The sequence below is a fragment of the Lagopus muta genome, chromosome 1 (assembly GCF_023343835.1).
Source record: "Lagopus muta isolate bLagMut1 chromosome 1, bLagMut1 primary, whole genome shotgun sequence".
Lineage (NCBI taxonomy): Eukaryota > Metazoa > Chordata > Aves > Galliformes > Phasianidae > Lagopus > Lagopus muta.
This window is the reverse complement of record NC_064433.1, coordinates 40,617,007-40,629,750: the sequence shown is the minus strand read 5'-3', so window position 1 is coordinate 40,629,750 and position 12,744 is coordinate 40,617,007. Positions and strand designations below refer to the sequence as shown.

Genomic DNA, 12,744 nt, shown 5'->3' with positions numbered 1-12,744 from the left:
AGTAGATTTCCAAAGGGCCAATTCAGGTAACTAGAGTCGACTTTCAGTGTTTTAGTCTTCCTGAAACCTTTGGTCTGTTGTTTCTTTTCTGAGTCTTCAGAAGCCTTCTCACAGATTTTCAAGCCTAGAGTGATATATTGGTCCTTACAAAGCTCATGTTTTAAACAGGAATAGAGAAGTAACATAAGGATACCACTACTAACATACGGATAGTACAGTAGGATTTTGTTCAGAAATATTTTTGCCCTTGTATCATCTTTCCTCAGAGATTTCTTTAATGGTACATGGAGAGATGAAGGGCATGAGACTGAAAGATCAATGGAAAATAATGGGAATGTAACCCCTTCTGAATTTAAGCGTAATACACTTATATGAATCTTCCTGCGATTTCCAAGGTCAGATCCAGAAAAGAGGAGCTGCTGACCACTGGTACATTTTATTTCTCTGAAATATAGATCATTGAATTCATTGGAGCTGCACTTGTTGAACATCTTTCACGAAATGAGTCCTTACGTACACCAACAGCAGAAGAAATAAATGATTTTAAGCAAAACAGCTTGTAAACCTGTACAGGGGAGCGCATTTTCAGTAACAGTGGGTGCAGGAGGGAGGGTCACAGGTCAGAGCTGCATCAACTTCTGAATTAGATCTCCCATAACTTCTGCTTTCCTGTGGCTCTAAAGAAGCAAGTAAACACACTGAAAGAGAGATTAATTACTTCAGAATTAAATGGCAGGCTGTACTGAAGGATACAGAAACAACTGTCCTGCCTTACAATGTCTACTGGAGTATGTTTTACAGATCTGCTCTGTATGCAGTTCCTTTAGTGAATGTCCTTTCAAAAACGTGTTCCGAGAAGAGGGAGACAAACTGTGGAAATATTTCTGAAATTATTTAGAGTTTATATATCCTCTTCAAAAGTGCAAAACTTGAATAGCTTTATTCCGTATTTCCACACTGAAGATAAAAGGGTTTCTGAACCAATAGTATAACCTTGAGTACTTCCAAGTGTGTCAGAACATCTAACAACTACTTTATTATTTCTAAGGAAAGGATGATAAGAGATTACGCTAAAATGTAGGAAATCAAATAAAGTAAATGAAAATGAAAACAAAGAGCTTCCAGTTAATAGAAGGAGATTATAAATCTCCTATGAAAACCTAATTTCTATTTATTTTTCCTGTGGGGTGACATAACACCAATAACAAATGACTTAACACATGAAATCTTTAGCTCGCCTTAAAAAAACAACAGTCACAGGAAAAAAACAACAATAATTTTGTGGGCTATATTTCCAGAAATATAAAAATATATTGTGCTTAAAAAATCTCACAACATTACATTTTCTTAAATTAGCTATATTGGCTATATAAAAGATGACATTTTTTACATGTAAATCTAACCTCAGGGAGAACTCTTAATATGCTGTAAAGCCACAGAACTTCAGGTAAAAAGTCTGAAATTTTGGCTTACTGTCCTGGAAATTTCAAACATAGTTACGTTTCCTACATTTATGCTGTATAGTTATACAAAGTAAACATCCCAGAATGGCCTACAATTAATGCTTGCTGTGATCACTCAGATTTCACAAACTAAACTGGCTTGAGCCAAGACATACTTGGAAGATGTAGGTGATTTATTACACAGAGTGATGAATAAGTAGCCCCAAGAACAGGCTGTTTCAGACTGTATGAACAGAGGAGTTGTGATCTTCTCCAAATGCATTTCAAAATGATGCCAAGACTGCCTGTCTTAAAAATTAAAAATGTTAATTATGACAAATAAAATCATATGTGCTTAAATTTTGAATAATAGTAGGTGATAAAACACGACCTAGAGCTACAGTAAAAGGATCTGAAAAACAATAATTTACAGTAGATTCCTTTTGCTAAAGGTAAACTATACAGCTTAGAAAGATAGAAATAGCTACTTTATGGCCTTGGAAGTATTAAAATTGGATCACATGAAGCTAGAAGGATGAATTTACAGTAAAAAAATCATTCTGCTACTGCAAATTTATTCTCTTTCAAGCCACTAGGGATTATTGTTAGAAATTGTAAACTTTAAGATTAGTTGCATTAAACTGGTTTATTTGATTCCAATTGTGTTTCATGATATCTCACAAGTTGAAATTTCAGTTACTTGGAAGCTACTTTCTTTTTCCAGAAAGTTCAAGTTTGCTGAGTCCAAAGATGCGTGGGGTAACTGTAGAAATTCTTTACACCTGCTGTCTTCTTCTATTGCACTGTGTCAAATACAAACATTAACTTGACAAAAATTTACTAGAAGGGATGATTGCTGCTAAGTAAACTGCCTGGGTGGTATGGATTCTCAATTCTTGCCCACACAGTAGCTCTGAATTACAGTAATCAAAAGGAAATATATTGTTCCTTTGTAGTTCGTTATTATGTCCCGAGATTACGAGCCACCTGTGTTTCTAAGTAGTCTGCAATTTTCTGTGATTTAAAGCAGAATGCAATGGGAAAATGGAAAGGTTTTTGAAGTAAATTTCACCATGAGAAAATACTGTCACTGAAACGTACTATAGTAAAAACTAAAAATACACAGTTCCGTTTATACCTGCATTAACTGTATTACGTAAGTGATGAAAAAAGATCTTTTTAAGCAATGTTATTACAATTGAGAAAATGAAAGAATCTGGTTTGTAAAATTCAGAGCCCTGTGTTCTTCAAAGAAATGCCTCTATCATTTTACATAAAATAAACAGCTGTGTAACATTTTCTAGGATCCTGGATTCAAAATCTAGCACTGCTCATCAACTGCCTTGGCAATGAGCCCAGTTAAGTGTGCTAGTTATATATCATTTTTTTAACTTACATTTACATTATTATTATGATCTGTTTTTGTAAATAGATCAGGAACTTACATATTAGTACTTCCAGAAAAGTCATAATCCAGACATGTCCAGTGCATGGCATATGAGGCCCTAGTCAGCTAGTAATGCAGCCCCAAAAGAATGTAAACTTTTATCACTTTTAGTGATATGGCGAGCACAGACTGCGTAGGTGACAATGAAACACAGTGGAAGGGAAGGCACAGTAGGAATGAACAACACGATTGAAAGGGATGAGACAGCCCTTTGGCCTTTTGTTGTTGTTGTTTACATCCCATAAAGTCACAAGTCTCAAAGATACTTTTCAAAACTTCTGGACCTAGCCCTGTAAAGAACATGAGAGTCTGTGAGATAGAGCCTCACTGTGACTTCAGGATGCATTTTGATAGAGACATGGGTATCTCTGAAAGTAATGTCTACTTATTTTTCCATGCACACTACAGAAGATACAAAGAGCACAATAGCTCTATTTGACAGAGCAAATTCTCAACTACAAAACACTATTTTTCAACGTGGTGACCACCATTAGCTTGCACCTTCACCAGCATGAACAAGAGCCCATGTGCTGTACTCAAAAATCTGTAACAGGAGAGGTGATCCACTGTTGCCATTGCTGAAACACACCACCCACCACCTCACTGTGCTTACATCCACTGTTTGGTCTCCATAAATAAATGTTCAGGAAGTGTCAATAGGTGTCAGTAGGTGCCATTTTTTTCCACTTGGAGGAATCCAATGCCACACCTGTACTTCATCTGCACTTCCATGTCAGATACCATTTTGCCAGGCTGCCCTTCTTCTACCATCTGTTACAAGGCAACAAAACATAAGAAAATATTTCTGGGAAGGTTCAACCTCCACAGCCATACCACCAATATCCTCCTCTAATATTGTGGGCCAACATAATAAAATAGGAAGCATTACTTTCAGAGCTGCATTCATATAATGCTAAGGCACTTAAAAATTTCTCTCGGTTTACATCTTTAGCAAGCCATATTTCTAAATGAAGCACCAAAACAGAATTAATGATGCTGAAGGCTGGGTGATATCAGAGTGAAGTGATCCATCAAATTAGTCTTAATTCTGATTAACAATTACAGTCTGCAGAGAAAAGCTCTAATTGCCTTCTTGATTAAGAGCTGCTGTCAAGTAGTTTCTAGTTTAAAATTAAAATTGCTGTTGAAAAACTACACTGGAAAGGACTAGATTTGAATGGTAGTGGCTCTGGAGACTTCCGAGAGAATAAGAGATTAATCTTATTTTGCTAAGAATTTGATGAGCATTTCATACTTTTTTTCCCCCCCCCACTTCTATTCAGTCCTATTCTCCACACTAAATACTTTGCAGATATTAGCAATTCCAGCTTTGTTGTAAAGGTCCTACTTTGTGAAATTATCAGAGTAAGATGCAATGAAATTCAAAGGAGGAAAAATGGAGATGGGTGAGGAATAGAAAGAAGACAGCGCAGCAACTACAGTGTTGCTTCTTAGATAGATAACATATAAGATATATAGAAGAGGATAACATATAAGAGGATCAGAAAAAAATTGACATTTGTTATGTAGGAATTTAAGCTAACTATACTAGCAATTAGACTACACTTGGCATAACTGCAAACATTTCATCACAATATAACAAATTAATGTTAAAAGTAGCTGACAGTTTTGTTTTGCCTATGTGCTAATGGGGATATTATTATGTCTCAGGGACAAAAATTACTTAAATGGCAAAAATGAGTTTTTAATGGCTACTTTGCACAAAAAAATTATAGAAATATTTTTATTTTCTCTCTAAACTTGGAAACACAATGTCATTAGGGTAACTTTAAAGCACAGAAACTGCAAATACTAGCTTTAAAAAAGGTAATTTAATCTGGTCAGAAAAGAAAATAAAACATATAGAATTCCAGCACTTTACAGTCAATTATGCAAAAAAAAAAAAAAAAAAAAAAAGATTTGTTTTATGGCAATGGTTATCTTTATTCTGTCTAAGAATTTCGTATAAGAAATAAAGAATTGTAACAGACTCAAATACCTATTCTTCATAGCTTCTGAAATAACTACTCTAAGGTATCTCTTATTGCCTGAAAATGATACCTAAGCAATGAGAGGTAAAGACATCTTCCTTTGTCAAAGGCTACAGGTGTGTGATAATATTTTGGCTGTCCAAAAAGTAAATAAAAAGTCCACTAAAATAAAAAGATCATTTCCTATTGAGCTTTGAATCATATCTCCAGCAATGCCTTCTCTCTACAAAACAAGGAAACAAACATGCAAACAAATACAATATAAACAATTTGCAAATGAAGTTTTAGGTCAATGCCAGTCTCCCTGTTCCACCAGGATGGCAAGCATCTGGTGAACTTTAGCCTGTGTTTCTATTTCTTCTACCATTCTCACTGAACTTTAGCCATATTTCCTGTGTGCAAGTGTTAGGAGGACAAATGCTTCCTTCTCATGCTAATGCACTGTACTTAGAAAGTTATAATTAAGCCTTAAAGCTGGTATCGTTTGAAGACTTAGTATTTTTGACATGATAAAAAACTTGGGTTAAAAATACATGCAGACAGAGAAGAATCTGTTTTTAAACAAATGTCAGCAATGCCTTAGGAAGTCAAATTGGTGTTGCAGATGGTGATGACTGAAGACTGTAAAAATTGCTGTGTTGGAGTTACAAAAATAACAGTAGACACAAATAGATAGCATTAAAGTATAAAATACTTGAAAACTGAGATAAAGAAATTAGAAACAAAGGTTACACTTCAAGCTCCGAAAATATTTTCTTAGCTCAGAATTGGAAGATGATTAACACTTTTTTTTTCCAGAAAGATATAATTTTGCAATGCAGAATTTAATATGGATATTCTATCTAGACACAAGCATCCCAAAACAAACATCTGCAGGCTGCTTGTATAAATTCTTCTAGTAATTGGCATGTTGTCAGAACCATAGCAGTTCCCAACAAGAGAGCTGAAACAGGCCCAAAGCAAGTATACATCCTTTCCGTAAATACCACAGTCCTAGCCCCAGTTACTCTTTTTACCATAGGAAAAATATATATAAGAACAGAAAAAAAATGAAATGCCTCTTGAGGCTGTTTACAATTTCACTACTCTGCTTTTACATACTTAATTCCTTTCACTGACTCCAGCTGACATTTTCATAGGCAACATATATTGACGCATAGACCTTTACAGTTTCATTTTTCTTGTAGTACATAAGATTGAGAGACAAGGAAGGATCCCAATGATAAGTGTTAACAGATGTGCTGCCCAGACAAGAACAGGTGCCTACATCACTCATCTATGAAAAGCCGCCACACCTCTATAAGACATCCCTGATGAGCAGAGGCTGGTACATGAAGTTGCATAGTAAGGAACATGTGCACGGTACAGCACCAACATGTGAAAAATGTCAGAGATTACCTTTCAGGAAGTAAAAGCAAGTCTCTTGAGAAATGACTGAGGAGTGATAATTGCAAGGTGCCAGCAGGCTCTTAAAAACATGCTAAGAAGCTGGAGGCAGTTCACAGAGCTGTCACTGAGAGGTGAGCCTAGAATTGTCTCTTTGAAGTGGCCAAACACAAGATTTGGTTAGGACTAGATTCTGAGCTCTTATTTACTCCATCTTTTACAATGTAGCTCAGTACCAGTTTCCAGAAGTTTCAGGCAGTGTTTATTTTCTCTGTTATCACCTGGGGGAAAAAAAGGTGCGCAATCAATTTCAGCACTGAACTATGAATCCTGTGTAGCTGAGATCCACTGTATGCCATGAAGTCTCAGTGGAGACTACTCTCAAGCTCTCTGTACAGCACCACCACTCTAATAAACTTATATCTGGTCCATTATTTCACTTTTGAATAAAAACTATTGGGTTTCTATTGGGTTTCTGTGATGGGTAATAATTTTCCTAACCCTTGACTCATTTCTTCTCCTATGTAAAACCATTTTCTTCACTAAGAGCTGGCAACATGATCTAAGTCTTCCCTTGTTAGCAATTGTATTTTACGTTTGTGGTTTGACACCAATTTGCTATGAATTTTAAAGACAAAAAGTAGTTCTTTAATGCAAAGCAAATTCTAAAAACTATTTACCAAAATATCCATCAATTCATTTATAGTTATTGATGGAATAAATACGTTGCAGAAAGGAGCAAATAAATTTCATCTGGTATTTTTTGATAATGTATATTATTTCCCCTTAAGTTACATACTAATGCTGTTTCTATTTATTTTTGAATAATTATCTCAGCTATATTGTGCCAAAGAGATGGACATCTAAAGTTGTTATATAATTACAATAATTTTTAAGACTGCATCCACTAGACAGTTGCACAGTATATTTCATCCTGACTAAAATTTCAGTCATCACTATAACATAAAATTTTGACAGACTGTCATCTCTACACAGGGACTTTCAAGGTACTGTTAGTTTTGTATTGTGGACAGTTACATATTGGAGGCTAAAGAAATCAGAACTCTTTTGATGTTAATAAGGAAAAAGCTCATCTTAGAAGTTTGCCAGAGTTGTTAATACCTGTCTCTGACCTACCACAGTGACTGATTTTTTAAAGGAAATTTGCAGTGTAATACGGCAAGTTAGGTAACTTTCCTGTGATATATGGGAGTCAATGTAAATCCAAAAAAAAAAAGGGGGGGAAGAAGATATAACGTATTTTTAAAGTAATGTAAAACAAAAGATAAAATTGTACAACCCTATTCTGCACTTAATCTTGTTTTAAACTACCAAAGTCTGTGGGCTTGCATGGATATAGCTAAAGGAAAATTTCCCCTGTTCCCATTGCTGTGGCCTCATCTGGAGTTCTGTGTCCTCAGCAGGGCTGCACAGTTGAATAAAAGACATGAAACTTCTAGAAAGAGTCCAGCGGAGGGCCACAAAGATGAGGAGGAACCTGGAGCATCTCCTTAATACGGAAAGATGGGGCTGTTTGTTCTGGAGAACCATAGACTCACAGAATGCCTTGAGTTGAAATAGACTCACAAGAGTTGTTGAATCAAATGCCTGCCTCTACATAGGAACACCCAAAAATCTTAGAATCATAGAATCACGAGGTTGGAAATTACCTATAAGATCATCTAGTCCAACCGTATTTCTAAGAGCATTGTTCAAACACTCCTTGAACTCTGTCAATATAGGGCCATGCCCACTGCCCTGGTGAGCATATTTCTGTGCCCAACCACCTTCTGGTGAAGAACCTTTTCCTAACATCCAACTTGACCCTTCCCTGACCCAGCTCCCTGCCATTCCCTCTCATCCTGTTGCTGTCACCAGCAGAACTCAGCACCTGCCCCATCACTCAAGATGAGACTGGAAGAGGATGTCATCAACTTTTAGAAATATCTGAAGGATGAGTTTCAAGAGAATGGGTCCAGATTTCTGTAATGTTGTCCAGAGACAGGAAAAAGGCACAAACTGGAACACGGGAAATTCCCTATAAACATGAGAAAAACTTCTTTACTTTGAGGGTGACTAAGCACTGGAGCAAGCTATCCATAGAGATTGTGGAATCTCTTTCTCTGGAGATATTCAAAACTCATATAGACCGTTTCCTGCGCAGCCTAACCTGGGGAATCTGTTTCAGCAGAGGGGAGCTGACTAAGTGATCTCCAGAGGGTCTTTCTAAGCCTTCTGATCCCATAATGCATTGTCCTGCCAAAATACGAGCCTTTCTAAGGCATCAAGAAAGTATAACAAAAAAATGCATCTTGCAATAAAATACTTTTTTTTTTTCTAGTTTATATTTGAAAGTTTTATTTTTTTTTATTTTTTTTTTTTAATTTAAAGTTTTTAATGATTAAAGTGTAGTATTCTACAGTGAAAAGTTGTGGTCATCTTGAACAAATCCATAGTCATTGTTAAGATGGAAAAACTATTTTGTATTATTATCTTCCAGAATTCCGATTTACCCATTTTCAACTGAAACATCTAAATTCCCATTGAAAAAAGTGATATCTTGCTCCTGTATTTCAATAACCAATTTTGATACACTGAATCTTGTAGTACACTGGATCAAACTCATGAAGAGAAGTCTAAAATCTGACAAATGGCATCTGCATGGAGATAAGCATAATAGTTGTTAAAGAGGGAAAAGGAAAGCAAAAGGAAACCAAAAGAGGTGTATTAAAATAAATTATTTTCCAAAGCATCAGGATTCACTGCTGAAATCAATGTTCACAAGTTCTGCACTAAAACAGTGGAATTCTTACCAGGGCAGAGCTGAGGTTTCTTTCATGTCTTAAGAAGCCATGGCCTAGCATAAAACATGTAGAGTCCCTGAAGACACCCTTAGTGGTGAGGAGGCACCGTCAAGCATTCAATGTACTCTTTGATGAACTTTCTCTTGCAATTCTTCTTGTCAAAACTTCCTTAGAATATATCACAAATTGAAGATACCAATATAATATCAGAGTATTTTCAGTGTGGTAAATTTTTACCAGCTCTTGGATACTACTTTAATACAGGATGATTGGATATTTCATATACATATGTGAGTCTTTACACTCATATGCTTTTCTGTGTGTATTTCCTAATTTACTTTTTTGTTGAGAAGTTTGTGTATTTGTGTATCCATAGAAGAGCAAAGTTCAGTTCGTCAGCAGTATTATTGCTGGAGCTGAATGAAACTCATCTGGGAAACAAACCTGAAGAGTTGCACACATCTGAGTATAAATAACATGTTACTACAAAACTGATTAATAATCACATTTAGAAGGCTATAATTAACTGTATTTAATTTTTTTTTTGTGCCAGTGGGAAAGGATAAAATGAATATTTATCATTCCTTCATTGAGTTAATTCATATTTAATATATGGTATTTTTGCATGCTTTCACACAATTGTTTGCTTTCAAACAAGAGGCTGTTTCTTCTTTATTGTGAAGTTCAGAAAGATCATATATTACACCTGAAGATTCATCTTGAAACGCGGAAATATCTCTATATTGCCAATACCTATGAAAACCAATACTTCACATAGGGGATAGGTCAAGTGTGTTCCCATTAGCAGGTATAGTGCCTGGCATCTCCAGTTCATATTTAGAAATAAATAAGAGGCCTTGTAAATGTAATTCTAGTGAAGTATAAACAATATGTGGGCTTTACTTTAAACAGTTTATCCTTATTGGAGCCATTTAAGAGAATCTGATTTATACTACAGATCTGGCAAAACACTGAGGTGATAACTCCCCCATCCTTGTAAAAACTACATAATAAAAAACTCTGTTAAAGGAAGCACCTTTCATAAGCAAAAGTAATTTGAGAATTACAATCTGGTTTGTATTTCTCTTCCCACAACTGTAGAAGTTTCGCAAACTGCACTGAATAACATCAACCCATGAACACCATTACATGTTGCTTAGCTTTGGATATACATGCAAAATCAAAATGAAAATACTAATTTTCATTTGGCTAGACATTCCAAAATGATCAAATATCTACCAAGATCCCAGAGTAGTTGACTGTGAGTGAATCTGATCTCAGTACTCACAATTGCAGCTACTACTGCTGGTGATCATGCAATTTTTAATGGGGCATGTGTTTGTTTAGTTTTGCAGAAGTATAGATTGTGTCTTATCTGCAAGATCAACGCTGATAATTAGCCGTATTTACCTACTGAAACACAAAAGAAAGCACAACAATGACAGCACAGCCAGCAAGGTCCTAGACTGCAACAAATGAGGACTTACTCAAATACAACAGCCACAGAAAGAAATGAAAGAATCTGCTTACCTTTAGAAGGCCTCAGGTATGCAGGGATCACTGGCAAAACACCCTCACCTCCACTGCCAACCCTCAAATGAGGTATGGGAAGGAATGAATCCTGGCTCCACCTCTTCTGGTCACTCAGGTACATTGCATGCACCTGAGCTCTCCGGGGTTGGCCCTGCCTTCCTGTCAGGTGCTTAATCACTGGTTCAAGCCATCACTTAGCATTTCCACTACACTGCCACAAAGTCAGTTCTCATGGCATTAAAAAAAAAAAAAAAAAAAAAAAAAAAAAAAAAAAAAAAAACACCACAGAGAAGGTAGCATTTCGAGTACAAATCTCTGCACAGGATGTGAAAATACAGATGATTATTTTTGTTTTCTTTTAATTTTAACCAGTGTAGCTCCAAAACAACTATGCAGTATATGCTTCTCAATCATATTGTAAAATCTGTCAGAATCTGAAGTCAGACTTTTAATATCTCCCATGATTTACCAGTAAAAATGCCATGTAAAGGATGTTATTGGTGAAAGGATTCTGTAAAAGTATTCAAGGACCAGGAATAAAGCAGAGAAGTAATTTTTCCTACTGTACAGTTATGAAAATCTGACTACCTGATATAATTGTCAATTTTATTACAGCAGAATGAAGAATAGAAATCTGCATAACAAAATTCACTCAAAGTTAATGCATTTCAGGTATACTAACAAACTTTTTGTTTTTACTTTTCTTGAATAGACTTTTGATCGAATTTATTAGCTCAGCAATCAGCAATACACAATTTCCAGGTCTGTGGATATTTGGGAAATCAATTTTAGAAGTACAAATGCAGTATTTGTGCCAGAATCCTTTCTGTATTCTGCCAGTGAGGAAGCAGGAGCAATACCACATTATATTTATGACATGACAATGTATAAATTCCCAGAAACAGTAATTTCTTCTAATCCTGAACAAATGTGGAAAACATTGCCTATAATTTGCTGTCTCTTGGCTTTTTCATGACACTTTGATGAAAATTTTTGTAAGTCTTTCCTGATCATTTTCTACAAATTCTTGGGAAGTACTTCAGCCAGGCACTTGAGCAAAGGTTTGTGCATTAAGTAACAATACTGAAAATAAAACAACTCCAATAATACTAACTAAACAAAAAATATTTTCAAGGTTAAGCGTGCAACAAATGGGGAAAAAGTCCTTCACAGAGTCACAGAGTCACAGATTCCCAGAAAAGGTAAGATTAGAAGAAACATCTGGAGATCATCTGGTCCAATAATGGCATGCAAAGCAGGAATGACTAGAGGCTGTGTTTTTTAACATCTATAGTATGGAGACTTCACAGCCTCTTTGGACAACTTGTTTCAGCACTTGAACCATCTCACCATAACTAGATTTTTCCCATATTCAGTTCAGCTTTCAATCCACCTTACAGATCAATAGACCTACTAGAGATAAACTGCCTCATCAGCTGGTTTGTTTATCCCATCGTAAAATGAAAAAATCAGTAGAAACAGATTGGTTAGACATGTTTTCTCCTTCGTAAATCTATGTTGATCATTTTTCAATTACCTTCTCTTCTTTCATATGTTTCAAAAGTTTTCTTGGCTTATTCCTGTTGTATATAATTTTATTTTATGCAGGTTATAATGACACATTATTACTGGAAAATAAGAAAATACCTTTCATCACAAAAGCTATTTAGCAAAACAGCTACATAAATAAAGGATCAGAAAAAAAATCTCTTTCTGTATAGAATTTTTTTCTAGATACAATGGAAAAAAATGTTGTTTCAATAGATATTAAATACAGATGTTATATACATGCCACATCTAATTAGATCATACAAATATACTTTTAGGAAAGATTGTACACTGCAGAGAGATGGAAATTAAGAAAGAGAGAGCCTGATTACTGAGCCAGATCTTGGACTTGCAATATTTGTCATCTCCAGTTATGAGCTTTGATTATAATTTATGCTCTTTAAATGAGTGATGTACTAATTTGATTAAAATGGAATCAATTAAAATATGTTGATGTTACATAAAATGAAAAGGGCAAATAAGAAGTCAGAACATTTAAATGAGATTTTTAGAGTGAAATCTTACCTTTTTTCACTACATTAACTACTTCAGCAAAAGACTGCTTACAACAAATTTTGCTTCTCTGAAGAACA

General features: G+C 35.3%; 1 long non-coding RNA gene across 3 annotated transcripts; it reads right to left on the bottom strand.

Annotated features, from left to right (window-relative positions):
* Positions 1-1,060: 1,060 nt before the first annotated feature.
* On the bottom strand, positions 1,061-10,732 carry LOC125685617 (uncharacterized). Of its 3 annotated transcripts, none has more exons than XR_007373488.1 (4): positions 10,601-10,732; positions 9,080-9,238; positions 6,279-6,547; positions 1,061-3,660 (listed from the first exon to the last, which is right to left on the bottom strand). It is a non-coding gene; the product is annotated as an uncharacterized LOC125685617 (long non-coding RNA). The 3 variants fall into 3 exon arrangements; XR_007373489.1 differs by having other exon boundaries at positions 9,080-9,234; XR_007373490.1 differs by lacking the exon at positions 10,601-10,732 and adding an exon at positions 10,310-10,474 and having other exon boundaries at positions 9,080-9,234.
* Between the last annotated feature and the right edge of the window lie 2,012 nt (positions 10,733-12,744).